The sequence below is a fragment of the Phascolarctos cinereus genome, unplaced genomic scaffold, assembly GCF_003287225.1.
Source record: "Phascolarctos cinereus isolate Bilbo 61053 unplaced genomic scaffold, phaCin_HiC Scaffold_5;HRSCAF=322, whole genome shotgun sequence".
NCBI lineage: Eukaryota > Metazoa > Chordata > Mammalia > Diprotodontia > Phascolarctidae > Phascolarctos > Phascolarctos cinereus.
The window spans coordinates 271,589,086-271,603,332 of record NW_027555958.1 but is presented as its reverse complement, the minus strand read 5'-3'; the positions used below and the strand labels follow the sequence as shown (position 1 = coordinate 271,603,332).

General features: G+C 39.0%; 1 long non-coding RNA gene across 1 annotated transcript in view; it reads left to right on the top strand.

Moving 5' to 3' along the window:
* LOC110218209 (uncharacterized) overlaps window positions 1-12,825 on the top strand; it is a 56,394-nt gene extending 43,569 nt beyond the window's left edge. The window contains exon 3 of the long non-coding RNA XR_002327243.2: window positions 9,755-12,825. This is a non-coding gene — a long non-coding RNA (uncharacterized LOC110218209). The remainder of the gene's footprint in view (window positions 1-9,754) is intronic.
* Window positions 12,826-14,247: the final 1,422 nt, after the last annotated feature.

The following is a 14,247-nucleotide window of genomic DNA, read 5'->3' as shown; positions in this document are numbered from 1 at the left end:
ATTTTCCCCCAATTACATGTTAAAACAATTTTTAACATTTTTAAGAACAGCTTTCCCTCCTTCCCTCTACCCCCAGACAGTAAGTAATCAGATATAGGTTATACATGTGCAATCATGTAAAATGTTTCCATATTAGTCATTTTGTACAAGAAGACCTGAATAAAAAAATGAAAGAAAAAAAGTGAAAATAGCATGCTTCAGTCTGTATTCAGATATCACCCACAGTCAGACACACCGTGCCTTGACTTTTCAACATAGTGATGTCATTTTGGTCCTCTTTGAGAAAGCAGGACAACAACCACCCAACTCATTTTGCATTAGTTTCATGACTATTTATGGTTATTTTCTTAATGTGGGTATATATTCTTCTCCATACCTTGCTACATATTGACAGATCATATGATTCATCATTAGTCTTTTGGGATTGTCTTGGATCATTGTATTGCTGAGAATAGTTAAGTCATCCACTGTTCATCATGCAATATTGTGTTACTGTGTACAATGTTCTCCTGGTTCTACTCACTTCACTTTGCATTAGTTCATGTAAGACTTTCCAGGTTTTCATGAAGTCCACCTGCTCATCATTTCTTATAGCACAATAGTACTCCATCACAATCATATACCATAGCTTGTTTAGCCATTCCCTAATTGATGGGCATCCCTTCAATTTCCAATTCTTTACCACCACAAAAAAGCTGCTATAAATATTTTTGCACAAATAGGTCCTTCTTTCTTTCTTTCTTTCTTTTTTTTGGATCTCTTTGGGATACAGACCTAGCAGTGGTATTGCTGAATCAAAGGGTGTATACAGTTTGATTGCCCTTTGGGCATAGTTCCAAATTGCTCTCCAAAATGGCTGGATCAGTTCACAGTTCCACCAGCAGTGCATTAGTGTCCCAGTTTCTCCACATCCCCTCCAACATTTATGATTTTCCTTTTTTTTTTTTTTGTCATTTTAGCCAATCTGATAGGTGGGAGGTGGTACCTCAGAGTTGTTTTAATTTGCATTTCTCTAATCAATAGTGATTTAAGGCATTTTTTTCATATGATTATAGATAGCTTTGATTTCTGAAAACTGCCTGTTCATATCCCTTGACCATTTGTCGATTTGAATTCATTATTTTTCCCCCAAACCTTCCCCATTAATGCTCAGAGTTCTATTCTCTTTCTAGTCACTTAGGCTTGCAGCCAAGGTGTTACCCTCAACTCCTCACTCTCTCTCATTCTGCCCCTCCCAACCTCATCATCAAATCTCTTGCCAAGGCCTGGTGATTTTACCTTCATACCTTGCACACTCCCCCTTCTTTCCTCTGACACTAGTCCAGCATCTCCTCACTCCTGGAATATTGTAATGGCCTGCTGGTTTGTCTACCTGTTCCAGTTCATCCTCCACTCAGCTGTCAAAATGATCTACCTAAAGTGAAGGTCTGAGCATCATCCCTCCTCAGTAAACTCCAGTGGCTTCCTATCACCTCCAGGATCAAATAGACCCCCTCTGGCATTCAAAGTTCTTCATAATCTGCCCCCCAAAAACACTTTTTACAGGTTTCTTGCATATTGGTCTACATTGATACATGTATTAATTACCTCATGTTTATGAGTTATATTTCTGTTTTATTATTTTGCTATTTATATTTACTTGTATACTTGCATCATTTATATACCGTAACTATATGTATTTGCTATACATTGTTCTGTAGTTTCTTTATTTGCATATATTCCATTGCTTATGAATGTGTTATTGCTGTATAGGCCCATTTATATTGCTCCTACTCATTTTGCTGTTGTGCTGACTTCATTGTTGTATGCCTGTGAAAACTGGACAGTCTACCAGCACCATGCTAGGAAACTGAATCGCTTCCATTTTAATTGTCTTAGAAAGATTCTGAAGATCAACTGGCAAGATAAGGTACCCAACACTGAGATCCTTTCTCAAGTTAAACTGCCAAGCATTCAGACTCTACTTCAGACAGTGCAACTCCAATGGCTGGCCACATTGTGTGAATGAGAAATGTGTTTGCCTAAAAGTCTATTTTATGGAGAACTCACATAAGGTGAATGCTCACATGGGGGTCAGAAGAAGTGATACAAGGACACTCCCAAGGTGTCCCTGAAGAACTTTGGAATTGATTGGGAGATATAGCAGGCACTGGCATAGAACTACCCAGCATGGTGTGTCCTTATAAGAGCACGTACTGTGCTCTACAGGGGAAGCAGTAGCTCAAAAGAAATGTGAGATGTAAAAATTTAGAGACATCTCCACTCCAAGTGTTCATACGAACTATTTGTGCCCAACTTGTGATAGAACCTTCTGAGCTCACATTGGTCTGATCAGCCAGTCAGACGCACTGTACCTTGACTCCAACATAGTGATGTAATTTGGGTCCTCTTTGAGAATGAAGGACAAAAACCCCCAACTCATTTTGCATTAGTTTTATGACTACTTATGATTATTTCGTTCCTTGGATATATACTCTTCTCCTTACCTTGCCACATATTGGAATAAGCGTGTAGGGTCCCTGAACAGTTTTTCTTCCTCCTTCTTTTCTTTGCTGCCACATGGCCCCTAAAAACTCAGGTAGGAAGCTCCGTCAAGGCCATTGGAACAAGAAATTCAGGCTTTCTTGTATGCCCACACATATCCTAGCCCAGCAAGTCTCTGTCTCCTATTATCTTTGACTGTCTCTATGACAACATCTGGTGAGGATAGGGTGGAAAGGGAATAAGGTGTCAGTGGATAGATCACTGGATTTGCAATCATGAAAACGAGTTCAAATCCTGCCTCATACAATTACTAGCTATGTGACCCTGGGCTAATCACTTAACGTTTCTTAGACATAATTTCCTCATTGAAGGTATATTTGACATCTGCTCCTATGCACCACAAGCACCCTGATGAGCATTAATGCTCAGTATAACAAGAATGATTTTTCTAGAACTATCGGCAGTCATCCCAGGGTGCCATTTACATCAGAGAGCCATTACCATTCCATGAAGTAATAATGAAGACACATAATATCAAGCACTCCTTGACGGGCTGCTTCAGTGACAAAACATCTAAATCACATGCTGGATATATCTCATGAGAACATCATGGTACTACACATGTGCACTGTATATGAGCAAGCAGGGGGAAAGCCAGCAATAGTGAGCTCTTCTTTGCTATATGAGCATAGGAGGCATGGGGGGCTAGAGCAGATGAATACTGGGGCAAACCGGACCTAATCCGAGGAGGCTTTCTAGTAGAGTAGGCTGAAGTAGAAGAGGAGTGGATGGTGGAAAATGAAGTCCCATCTATAGTTTTTTCTCTGCCTCTCTCCAGCCCCCTTCCACCAGAGTGTTGTCATGGGGAAATTCCCATTTCTTTTACCCACCCAACCACTTTTCTTCCCATTCCCCCTCCAGCTAGTGGGGCTGAAGGGTGAGGGAAGGAAAGGGAAATAAATCATCTCAAGCAGCTACATTATTACAGCTTCTAGGCATTGTTTTAAGGTGTGGTTTGTGCTTTCTTTGTTGTCTGATACAGCTAATAAATTACAAAGCCATAAACAATGATTTCTCTAATCCTCAGAGTTTAGGGGTTCAACATTGAGGGAGGAAGTCAATCCATGGAGAAAAAGTGGTGGCTCAAGCTAATTAGAAAGAGAACATTTTGTATTTTTGATGATTTCTGAATATATTCCAGTATAGTGAATACTCTTTGGCCTCACTTTAAGTGAGGCTGACTACATAGCCCTCCTTTAGGGTCCTGGGGTACCCCTGAGTGATTGGGATCTTCTTTTTCTAGTGTTATTAGCTTGAGTTCCCATTCTGGGTGTTTGCATCTAACAATTAGTCACCAGTGACTAGTACCTCAGTTCCATTTAACCAATTAACATCAATTAACTTTTACAAAAGTATATTTACTTGGAGGAAACAAGAACAGAAGTATACTCATTTTCCCTCAACACCTTAAGGGCCACATTCTCCCTTATACCACCTTGGTCTCTGGGGAGAGTGGGCTAACTTAATAAAAGCTTTGGCATAGCGTTGGTCCCACCAAGTTAACATCCAAATGTGGAAATGCTGCCAGTGAGTCACTTCTCACTCTAACATTGATGTTGGACTGGGTGCAAAACCTCAACTCTGGGACCTTGAGTAGCTCATTTTTCTGACCTCTCAAAACTTAAAATGGTTGTAGCTTCCAAATTAATGTCCTTCACCTAAAATGAAAGAATAAACACTGAGACAAAGAATCAGGGTCCATTACCAGCTACATGTCTGCCTGGGAAGGAGAGGGCCTGAGCCCTTCCCTTACAGCATTGTCTTTCACTGGACGTTGTCAGCAAGGAAGAAGGCATACAAATTGGGATCCAATCAAGAGAAGAAGCTCAGGTAGTGCATTGTGAATGATTCATCCTGAGCTCATAACTCCCTCAACATATGGTTGGCAGTCAGGAAAAAGTTACAGAATGTCTACACATGTTCCAGAGTCTTGCCAAGATACTTTTCAAAAGTTATTTTATTTTCCTATTTTTAACATTCATTTTAAAATTTTGAGTTCCAAAGTCTCCTTCCCCTCTGCTTTTCCCCCACACATTGAGCAATATGGAAAGCAATATGATATCCATGGTCCATTTGAAAACACACAAAACGTATTTCCCTATTAGCCATGTTGCAAAAAAAGCAAGAAGAACAAAGAAATTTTAAAAGTATGATTTAATCTACACTCAGAGTTCATCAGTTCTCTCTCTGGAGATGGATAGCATTTTTCATCATGAGTCTTTTGGAATCATCTAAGATCATTTATTTATCAGAGGAGCCAAGTCTCTAACAATTGATCATCATTACAATATATATTGCTGTTACTTAGCACAATGTTATCCTGGTTCTACTCACTTCACTCTGAATCAGTTCATATAAGTCTTCCCAGGTTTTTCTGAACTCACCCCCATTCATCATTTCTCATAGCGCAATAGTATTCCATCATAACCATATACCACAACTTGTTTTACCATTCCCCAATTGATGGACATCCCCTCAATTTCCAATTCTTTGTCACCATAAAAAAGAGCTGCTATAAATATTTTTGTATATATAAGTCTTTTTCCTTTTCATTTGACCTCTTGGAGTACAGACCTAGCAGTGGTATTGCTGAGACAAAGGCCATGAATAGTTGACCTAGTTCATAATTCTACCGATAGTGCGTTAGTGTAGCTATTTTTCCACATCCCCTCCAGTACAAGATGCTTCTTTTACCACATCATCACAACTGTCCTGGATATCAGTGGCACTCTGAATGTTCATGAAGCTTGGACTCAGTGGCCAGCACCATTATCCCAGAATATAGAATGTATAGTATATTCCAGCATTTGCCTACTAGATTACCTTTGAATCCAGGTGTTAAGTTAACAAAATGATGAAGGGTCAATCAGTCCATCAATAAACATTTATTAAGCATCTACTATGTGTCAGGCACTATGCTAAGTGCTGGGAGTGGCAAGGTTGTCTCTGAATTTACCTTTTAGCATTGCTTCAAGTCTTAATATCAGACATCTCTGCATACCTCCATACCCTGCATCATAGATAGACGCATACATATATGTACACACACGTGTATACATGTAACATATATGTATGCATGTCTCTTCCAACATATTTAAGGTTTCTCTTTTCTCCTGTGCAATCCCATTGATAATGGAATAATGAGAAGAGGATAGTCAAATCATGCTAAAGGATATACACATGTGTGAGTGTTTGTATGTATGTATATATTTACCAAGTCTTTAGTGTAGGGAGCTTGCTGAAAGGTAGTTGTATCAACTAATTAAAATCAGCACCAAATCTGAAACTTTGAGTAAGAGAATTGCTTGGGGTTCTGGAGATCAAGTGACGTGCCCAGGTTCACATAATCAGTAGTTCTCAAAGCTAGGACCAGAAATCAGGTCTTTCTGGTTCCAAAACTAGCTTTATGTCTACAGTACATCAAAATGATGAGAGATGAGGTGAAGTTACCCTGGATGTAGAGGGAGCACTTGACCTCCCAATCTCTGAGTTCCAGAAATCACAGGTCTTCCTGATCCATCTAAACATTTATTAAGCACCTACCACAAGTGAGGAACTGAGCTAAGAGCTGGGGAAACAAAAGAGGCAACAGGTAGTCCCTGCCCTCAAGGAACTTACAATCTAATGGAGGAAAAACAAACAAATACATAAAAATGCTATATACAGGATAAATAGGTTTTAAAAAAGAGAGAGAAGGCTTTAATTTAATTAATTAAGAGGGGTTGAGAAAGGCTTCCTGGAGAATATGGGATTTGATGTGGAACTTAAAGGAAGAGAGAGAAGCCAGTAGGCAAAGATGAAGAGAGAGAACATTCTAGGCATGAGAGACGGCCAGAGAAATTGCCCAGAACTGAGAGATGGGGTGTCTTGATCCAGGAGACCTATGTCACTGGATTAAAGAGTACATGGCAGGTAGTAAGGTATAAAAAGACTGGAAAAGTAAGAGGAGGCTGGGTTAGGAAGGGCTCAATAATGTATGAAAAATACTTTGCAAACTTTAAAACACCACATAAATGTGAATTACTATTACTACTGCTGCTGCTGCTGCTACTACTACTACTACTACTACTACTACTACTACTACTACTGCTACTACTGCTACTACTACTACTACTACTACTACTACTACTACTACTACTACTACTACTGCCACTACTGCCACTACTGCTGCTGCTGCTGCTGCTACCACTACCACTTTTGGTATTCTGGATCTCAAAATCTTTGATGCATGTGATCCCCCTTCTGAGTAGGCACTCCACTGATTCTGACTCCATGAGACACATGATTTCTTCTGGTTCTGAGGCTTTGGAGATTGGGTCCCTAGGGGTTACACTGAACTCATGCTCCAAACCCACTTGTAACTTCTTCCCAAGATGGAGGAGGACAAAGTAGACCCATAAGATACTCAGTTAATAAGTACTAAGCTTCCAGCCTCCAAATCCCTAGAAACAGAGGCTCCTTAGTTTTGGTATTTCAAGTCTAAAAGCTCTGATGATATGAGTCCCCTTCAGGACTGTGAAGCTCCTTGTTACCTCCAGGATCAAATACAAAATCCATTATTTGGTGTTTCAAAGCCATTTATAACCTACCCCCTTCCTACTTTTCCTGTCTTTTTATGTCTTACTCCTTGTCACATACTCTTTGGAACTAATAATTTTGGAACTTTTAGAACTAATAACGACAAGAAGAAAGTCTGTTTTCTTCACAGCCCAAGTATAATTCTCCAAACCTTGTCAAAATGGAGATTACTACTCATTTGTGGTAGTTTAGGTGGGCACAAGTGATGCCATCAGAGGAATCAAAGTATTGACAAAGGTTACAAAGTCTTAGGCAAGAAAATGAAGATGATGGAGGGACAGGTTGTATTTTCTTTACTAATGCCCATTAAAGGCAAAGGATATAAAAGAGAAAAAATTACTTGGGAAGTAAACATTTGGATAAGAAGGTGGTATATGAGAATGAGATATACATTTCTTGATCATAGCTTAAAGTACTGGAATGACAGACTCCTGTTCAGGGATGGAGTGTACTTAACATAGGCTGGCAGGAATTTCATTGGCCTAGTGTTTTACAGGAAATCAAAATGGTTTTAAAATCAAAAGGATAGGGGAAGGAGTAAACTGCTGAAGTATATCTACCAAGTTAGATACCATAGAGAGTAGCTATGAAGAGAAAGTAGTAGCCATTGAGATATTCAGAAGTTTATGGAAGAAGTCCAGGAGAGGGGACACTAGTAAAACCTATGGCCTCAAATGTCTATACACAAACACCCAACAGCAAGAAGATCTAGAAGAGCTACCCTGAGGCAAACTTGACCTTGTAGTGTAGTTATTACTAAGACTTAACGGTTTGAAACCATGACTGAAATATGGTGGTAGATGGACATATACAAAAGAAACAGGTTAAGTAAAAGAGGCAGGGCGGCATTATGTAATAAGTGATATTCATGTGAGGAAATCTAGGGGGAAGAACAGTGATGAAGATTGGTAAAAGGAGAAACATAAGTAATTTTGTCATCAGAGTTTATTACAGACTACCTAGACAGAAAGAGGAAATAGATGAGGAGTTCCCAGAAACAGATCACAAGCAAACCTGGCACAGAACCATTATGTAATAATGTTGGGAGATTTCAATTGTCCAGACCCTTGCTGGAATTCTTCCTCTGCCAAAAGCAGAATAGCTAATAACTTTTCACTTATCTTAATAATTCCATTCTTCAAAAGGTGGAGAAATCAATAAGAGGAAACCTTATTTTGGATCAGATTCTCCCTGAAGAGGGAAGTTGCTGGCAAGCTGATTTCAAAGTGTTCAGAGGTAGAGTAGGTGAGATTGCATGCATTAGAATCCTACAGGGGATTCAGCCCAGGAGGGATGGATAACTCCCCAGAATATAATTCTGAAGAAACAAAGGAAACAGTTTTAATGAGGAGTTGTCTGAAGAGATATGGAATTCACCATATGAACTTAGTTCATATAATATATATACAAATCTACATTTATCTATCTATCTATCTTTCTATCTATTTATTTATGTTTCTGTGAACTCTTCATCTCTGTTCTTTCTCTGTCCAGGTGGTCTGTAATATATTCTGATGACAAAATTACTTCTCTTTCTTCTTCTATTGATTTTTACCCAAGTGATTTCCACTATAATCTATCTATCTATCTATCTATCTATCTATCTATCTATCTATCTGTCTGTCTGTCTGTCTGTCTGTCTGTCTGTCTATCTATCTGTCTATCTATCTATCTGATGTCAGCAAAGGCGGGTAACAGAAGATGAGCATCAGAGCCTGAAACCATCCTGTATAATATTGTCAAGAGTGCTAAAGCTTAGAATGAGTTGGGGCTAGAAAGGAAAATTAAGGATAACAAAAAAAGGTTTTCTTTAACTATTCCTAGGGGCAGCTAGGTAGTACAGTGAATAGAGTGTTGGGCCTGGAGTTCAAATTCAGTCTCAGACACTAATTGTGTGACCCTGAGCAAGTCACTTAACCATTTTTGGCTCAGTTTCTTCAATTTAAAATGAACTGGAGAAGGAAATAGCAAACCACTCCAGTATCTTTGCCAAGAAAACCCCAAATGGGGTCACAAAGAGGAGGACATGACTGAAATGACTGAACAACAACAAATATTGTGGGAAAGAAGGACTGCAAAAGGGATAGGACTGCTGGTTGGGGTAGATGGGATAATGATAACTGACAACAGAGAGAAAGCTGAGCTCTTCTCTTATTTTGCCAAGGAAAATGACCTTTGCTTTGAAAATGACAGAACAAAAGTGGCAAACAGAGAGTAGATGTTCAGGATAAGTAAGGAGGTAATAAGAGAGTATGTCATTGTCTTTGATAAATTCAAGTCCCCTGGCCCAGACAATCTGACATCCTTGGATACTGAAAGAAGTGATGTGTGTGATTGCCAAGCCATTGGTATTTGAAAGATGGTGGTAAGTGGGAGAGGCAGAACAGGATTGGAGAAGAGCAAATGTTGTTCCAATTTTTTTTTAAAAGGGAAGACAATAATGTCTTGCAAGTATAGACAGGTGACCTTGTCTTTTATTGCTTGGCAAATTCTAGGATGTCTGGGATGAGAAATGATTCTGGGATCATTAAAGAGACAGTGAATATCTAGAGAGGAAAGCACTGATGATAAAGAGCCAGTATGACTTCATCAAGAACAGGTCATGCCAAAATCTTATTTTCTTTTTTGACAGCTTTACTAATCTAATATAAAGGGAGTGTTGGGCAGTGGATAGACAGCTGGCCTCAAAACTTTAAAGACCTGATTTCAAAGTCCACCCCTGACACATATTGGCTGTATGATCCTGGGTAAGTAACCTCTCAGTGCTCTGGGCAGTTCTGTAAGACTATTTCCTCAGCTGGAAATTTCATCTACCAATAAAATCACAGGCCCAGGCCTGTGTAGATTAGGGAATGTTGTAAATATACTGTTCTCATGGATAAGATGGGGAGATGTGGATTGGGCAATAATACAATTAGATGGGTGTAGAACTAGTCAAAGGGTCACATTCAAAGAATAATCCTTATTAATTCACTGTCAACTTGGTAGGAGTTCTCCAGTAGAGTCTCCAAGAGAGCTACATTTAGTCCTGTGCTTTCCAATATTTTTAATCAGTGATTTGTATAAGGGCATAGATGAACTCCAATTTGCAGGTAACAAAATTTGTAGGCATAGTTAACACACCGGATAAGTCTAAAATACCTTGGCAGACCAGAGCCTTGAGTATAATCTTATAAGATGAAATTCAATAGAGATAAATGTAAAGTCTTATACTTGGGCTCAAAAAATCAACTTCACAGGGACATGATGTGAGAAGGAATGGATTGGCAGCACTTTGAAAAAGATCTCAGAGTTTCAGTGGGCTGCAGATTCAATGAATTAACCGTGTTGTATGGCAGTCCAAAAAACTAATGTGATCTTGGCATAGATTGCAGGAATAAGGAAGGATAAAGATGGTCCCTCTGTACTCTGCCCTGTCAGATCACAAGAAGTATTATGTTTTGTACTGAACATAATCCCCAAGTATGCTGATCTCCAGTTTATCCTGTATATATCTCGTTTGCAAATAGTTGCCTTCATATTGTTTCCTCCCTCTTCCCCCATTAGACTGTAGGCTCCTTAAGAGCAGGTACTGTCTTTTGCCTTTATTTGAATCTCTAGAGCTTAGCCCAGTGCCTGGAATGTTGTTGTTCAGTCCTTTCAATCATGTCCAACTCTTCATGACCCCATTTGAGGTTTTCTTGGCAAAGATATTGGAGTGGCTTGCCATTTCCTCCTCCATACCTGTCATATAGTGAATGCTTAATAAATGCTTATTGACTGATTGCCACCACAATTTAGGAAGGACATGGATAAACTAGAGAGTATTTAGGGGAAGGTAATCAGGATAAAGAATGTCCTTAAGGCTATGACATGTGAGAATTAATTGCAGGATCTAGGGTTGTTTAGCTAGAGAAGAGAAGATTCAGAGGTTGGGGGAGGGATTATTTGGAAAATGTCAGTCATGTGGAAGAGGAATCAGATATGTTCTGTTGAAATGAGTGGAAGTTATCAAGAGGCAAATATAGATTTGTCCTGAAAAAAAAAGGGAAGGGAGGATTGGAGTTGTCTAAAAGCGGCATGAGCTGCCTCTAGATGGGGGTGTGTTCCTCTGTGTTGGGAAGTGTTCCTCTACTTCTTCCAGCTGAGGTTAGATGATCACTAATTGAATATGTTATAGTGGGCATTCTCTTGGTTGGACTCAGAGGTCCTTTCAACTCTCTGTGATTCTGTGATTCTGTGGCTCTGAAACCTCAGAGTGTTATCTTGACTATGCTTTATAATGGGTTGCAGGACTATTCCCTCTCAGATTCCTTCCCAAATTCTAGAAGATACTCTAGAATATCCCCTTTCTGTGTCGGCTCAGGGGCAGCTGTGGAATTCCTAGGTGACTGATTAAGGTAGCTTGATATACCTTGGGTTTGGGAATGAGGAAGGGTTTCAGAATGTAAGAGCAGAAGGCACATGGGAGACCATCTAGTCACTGAAACTCAGAACTGGAAGAAACTTTAAAAGTCATCTAGTCCATCCCAGACCTAAATAGGAATCCCTTCTCTGACACCCTGTCAGGTGGCCATCCAGTTTCTTTAAAAAACAACCCCAAACCTCCAGTGACTGGGAACCCACTACCTAATGAAGCATTCCATTCTGCTTTTGAGCAGCTTTTTCGTTGAGGAGAAAGCTGCTTCTCTTCCATTTCCACCCCTTGGTACTCATTCTTCCCTCTAAATAAGTTAATATTTATAAAGTGCTGAGCACAGTGCCTGAAACATAGTAGGTGCTTAATAAATGCTTGTCCCCCCTCTCTTCTAAGGCCAACCATAATAAATCTGATTCCTTCTTCCACATAACAGCCTTCAGATACTTGGACATAGTTATTGTTTAGTTTAGCATTTATTAAAACACCTACTATGAGCAAGAAACTATGCTAGCCATTGGGAATTCAGTGATGAAAATGAAAAAAACCCCTCTGATTTCAAGGAATTTCTCTGTTCTGCTGGGGATACATGGTCACAGAGAAATAAGTATGAGGTAATTTGATAAGTATCAAGGGAGGCCTCACAGAAAATGTAGCCCTTGAGCTCAGCCTTGAATTAAAGTGAAGAGAGAGTACATTTCAAGTCATGAGTAAGGAAACTTTGTACAATGTACAATGGTACAACGTGGGATGTTTCATTTCAGAAACAGCTAGCAGCCCAGCCCAGTTGAGCCATTGAGTTTGTGAAGGATGTGAAATGAAATTATAAAAAAGTCTACTGCCAGATGAGGAGTCCGTATTTTATCCTAGAGACAATGGGAGACACTGAAAGTTTTTGGGTGCATTGGACCTCAGGAAGCTTATTTTGGCAGATGTGTGAAGGATGGTTTGGAAACAGGAAAGCTTAGAAGAAGGGAGACCAATTAATGGACTATTATAATAGCTGATAAGAGTCTGATCTAGGGTGATGGCTGTGTGAGTTTCTTCAGCATCCTAGCTATCTACTTCTTTTTATACACTAGTTTGTCAATATCCTTTCTCATGTGATGGCCAGATCTGAATACAGTACTCTAGATCAGCAGTTCTTAAAGGGACCTGGGGGGTCCTTAAGATCCTTTCAGGGAACTGAAAGGTCAAAACTATTTTGATAAAAATACTAAGACACTTTTTACCTGGTAAAATACCCTTCTCCTTTCCAATTACATACTTTGCATACTCAACTAAAACAATTAATTTGAACAGACTAAATGAAGAGGCAGATATAAGAATCTGTGTCCTTTTTAAGCCAGATATTAAAGAGATTTGCAAAAATACATAAAACAATGTCACTTTTCTCACTAAACTTTTTTTGAAAATTTAGCAATATTGTTTTAAGAAATACTTGAACAACTAAGTCATTTTGAATATTATAAATACACAAATTAAAAATAAAGGACATATGAAGAAAGACTCTATCTGCATCCAGAGAAAGAACTGATAAGTAGAAGTGTGTATAGAATAATTTTACATATATCTATTTGTGTCTAATGGTGGCTGTCTCTAACATGGGGTGGGAAGAAGGGAGGAAAAAAAAGAAATTTACATGATAACATTATTATATATTTAAAAGGAATAGCAAGTTGTACATAATAGATTTGTAGTTTCATGTGCAATCATCTTTTTTTTTATTATACATTATAGAAATGCTTGTTTTATTCCATAAATTAAAAATAAAATAAATAAAAAGAAAATATAGTTATTTTCCCACAAAATATATTATTTCTATTAACATGTATAACCCAAAGCCCATTGGTATGGAATTCTCTTCTCATTGTGGAGATCAATGCCTTGAGCTTGTGCGAGAGGAGGGGTGGAATTGGAGAGAGTAGGACAAGGAGAGAGAGGTTCACTCTCTTTGCTCTTGGGATTCTCTTCAAATCACTTTGAGTCTCTTCAGGTCTCCCTAGTTTCTTTGGGATTTGGTGCTTCTGACTTCAAGATCTGGAAGAGAAAGATGGAAGATGCTAACCGTTACTACTTCATTTTACTGAAGGGAAAACAAGACTCTGGAAGATGCTGACGTGAGAGGAGCTGGGCAGTGTCCAACATGTCGCTGTCCCCAGGTTGTTACACTAGAGACTTTGAGGAACTATCTAAGACTTTCTCTCTTGATTGAACAGTTATTTTGATCCCAAAGGGAGAACTCTTTCATTCTGTAGTGTCTGGCATGTATTCTTTCTCTAATTTCTGTTGGATATGAATGATATAATGGATAAATGAATTTCTTTGCTACCTGCTATATGTGTTCATTGTGGATCTGGTATTTGGTGGAATAGGAGTAAAGCCTTGGATATAGAGCTTGGGGTCCTGCTCCCTCCACTTAATGAACTTTGATCAAAAGTTAGATAGAACCTGAAAACCACCTCCTCTACACTAACAATATTTATGGGAGCAGAGAAATATAATTTTATTCTAGTACTCCCCTTTCTCTGAAGAGAACAGAGTGGCCAGGCTTCTGGCCCCAACCTTCTGCTTTCCCTCCTGTCAGGAAATAAAATTTCCCTGGGAGAAGAGTTGGGGAGAAGAGGCTAAAGATATTTGTTCTGTTTCTCTTCAAGCCACACAATGATATTCCCATGCTACATGTAGGGGGCAGATCTTGCTATATATATAAAAAGTTATTGTTATTT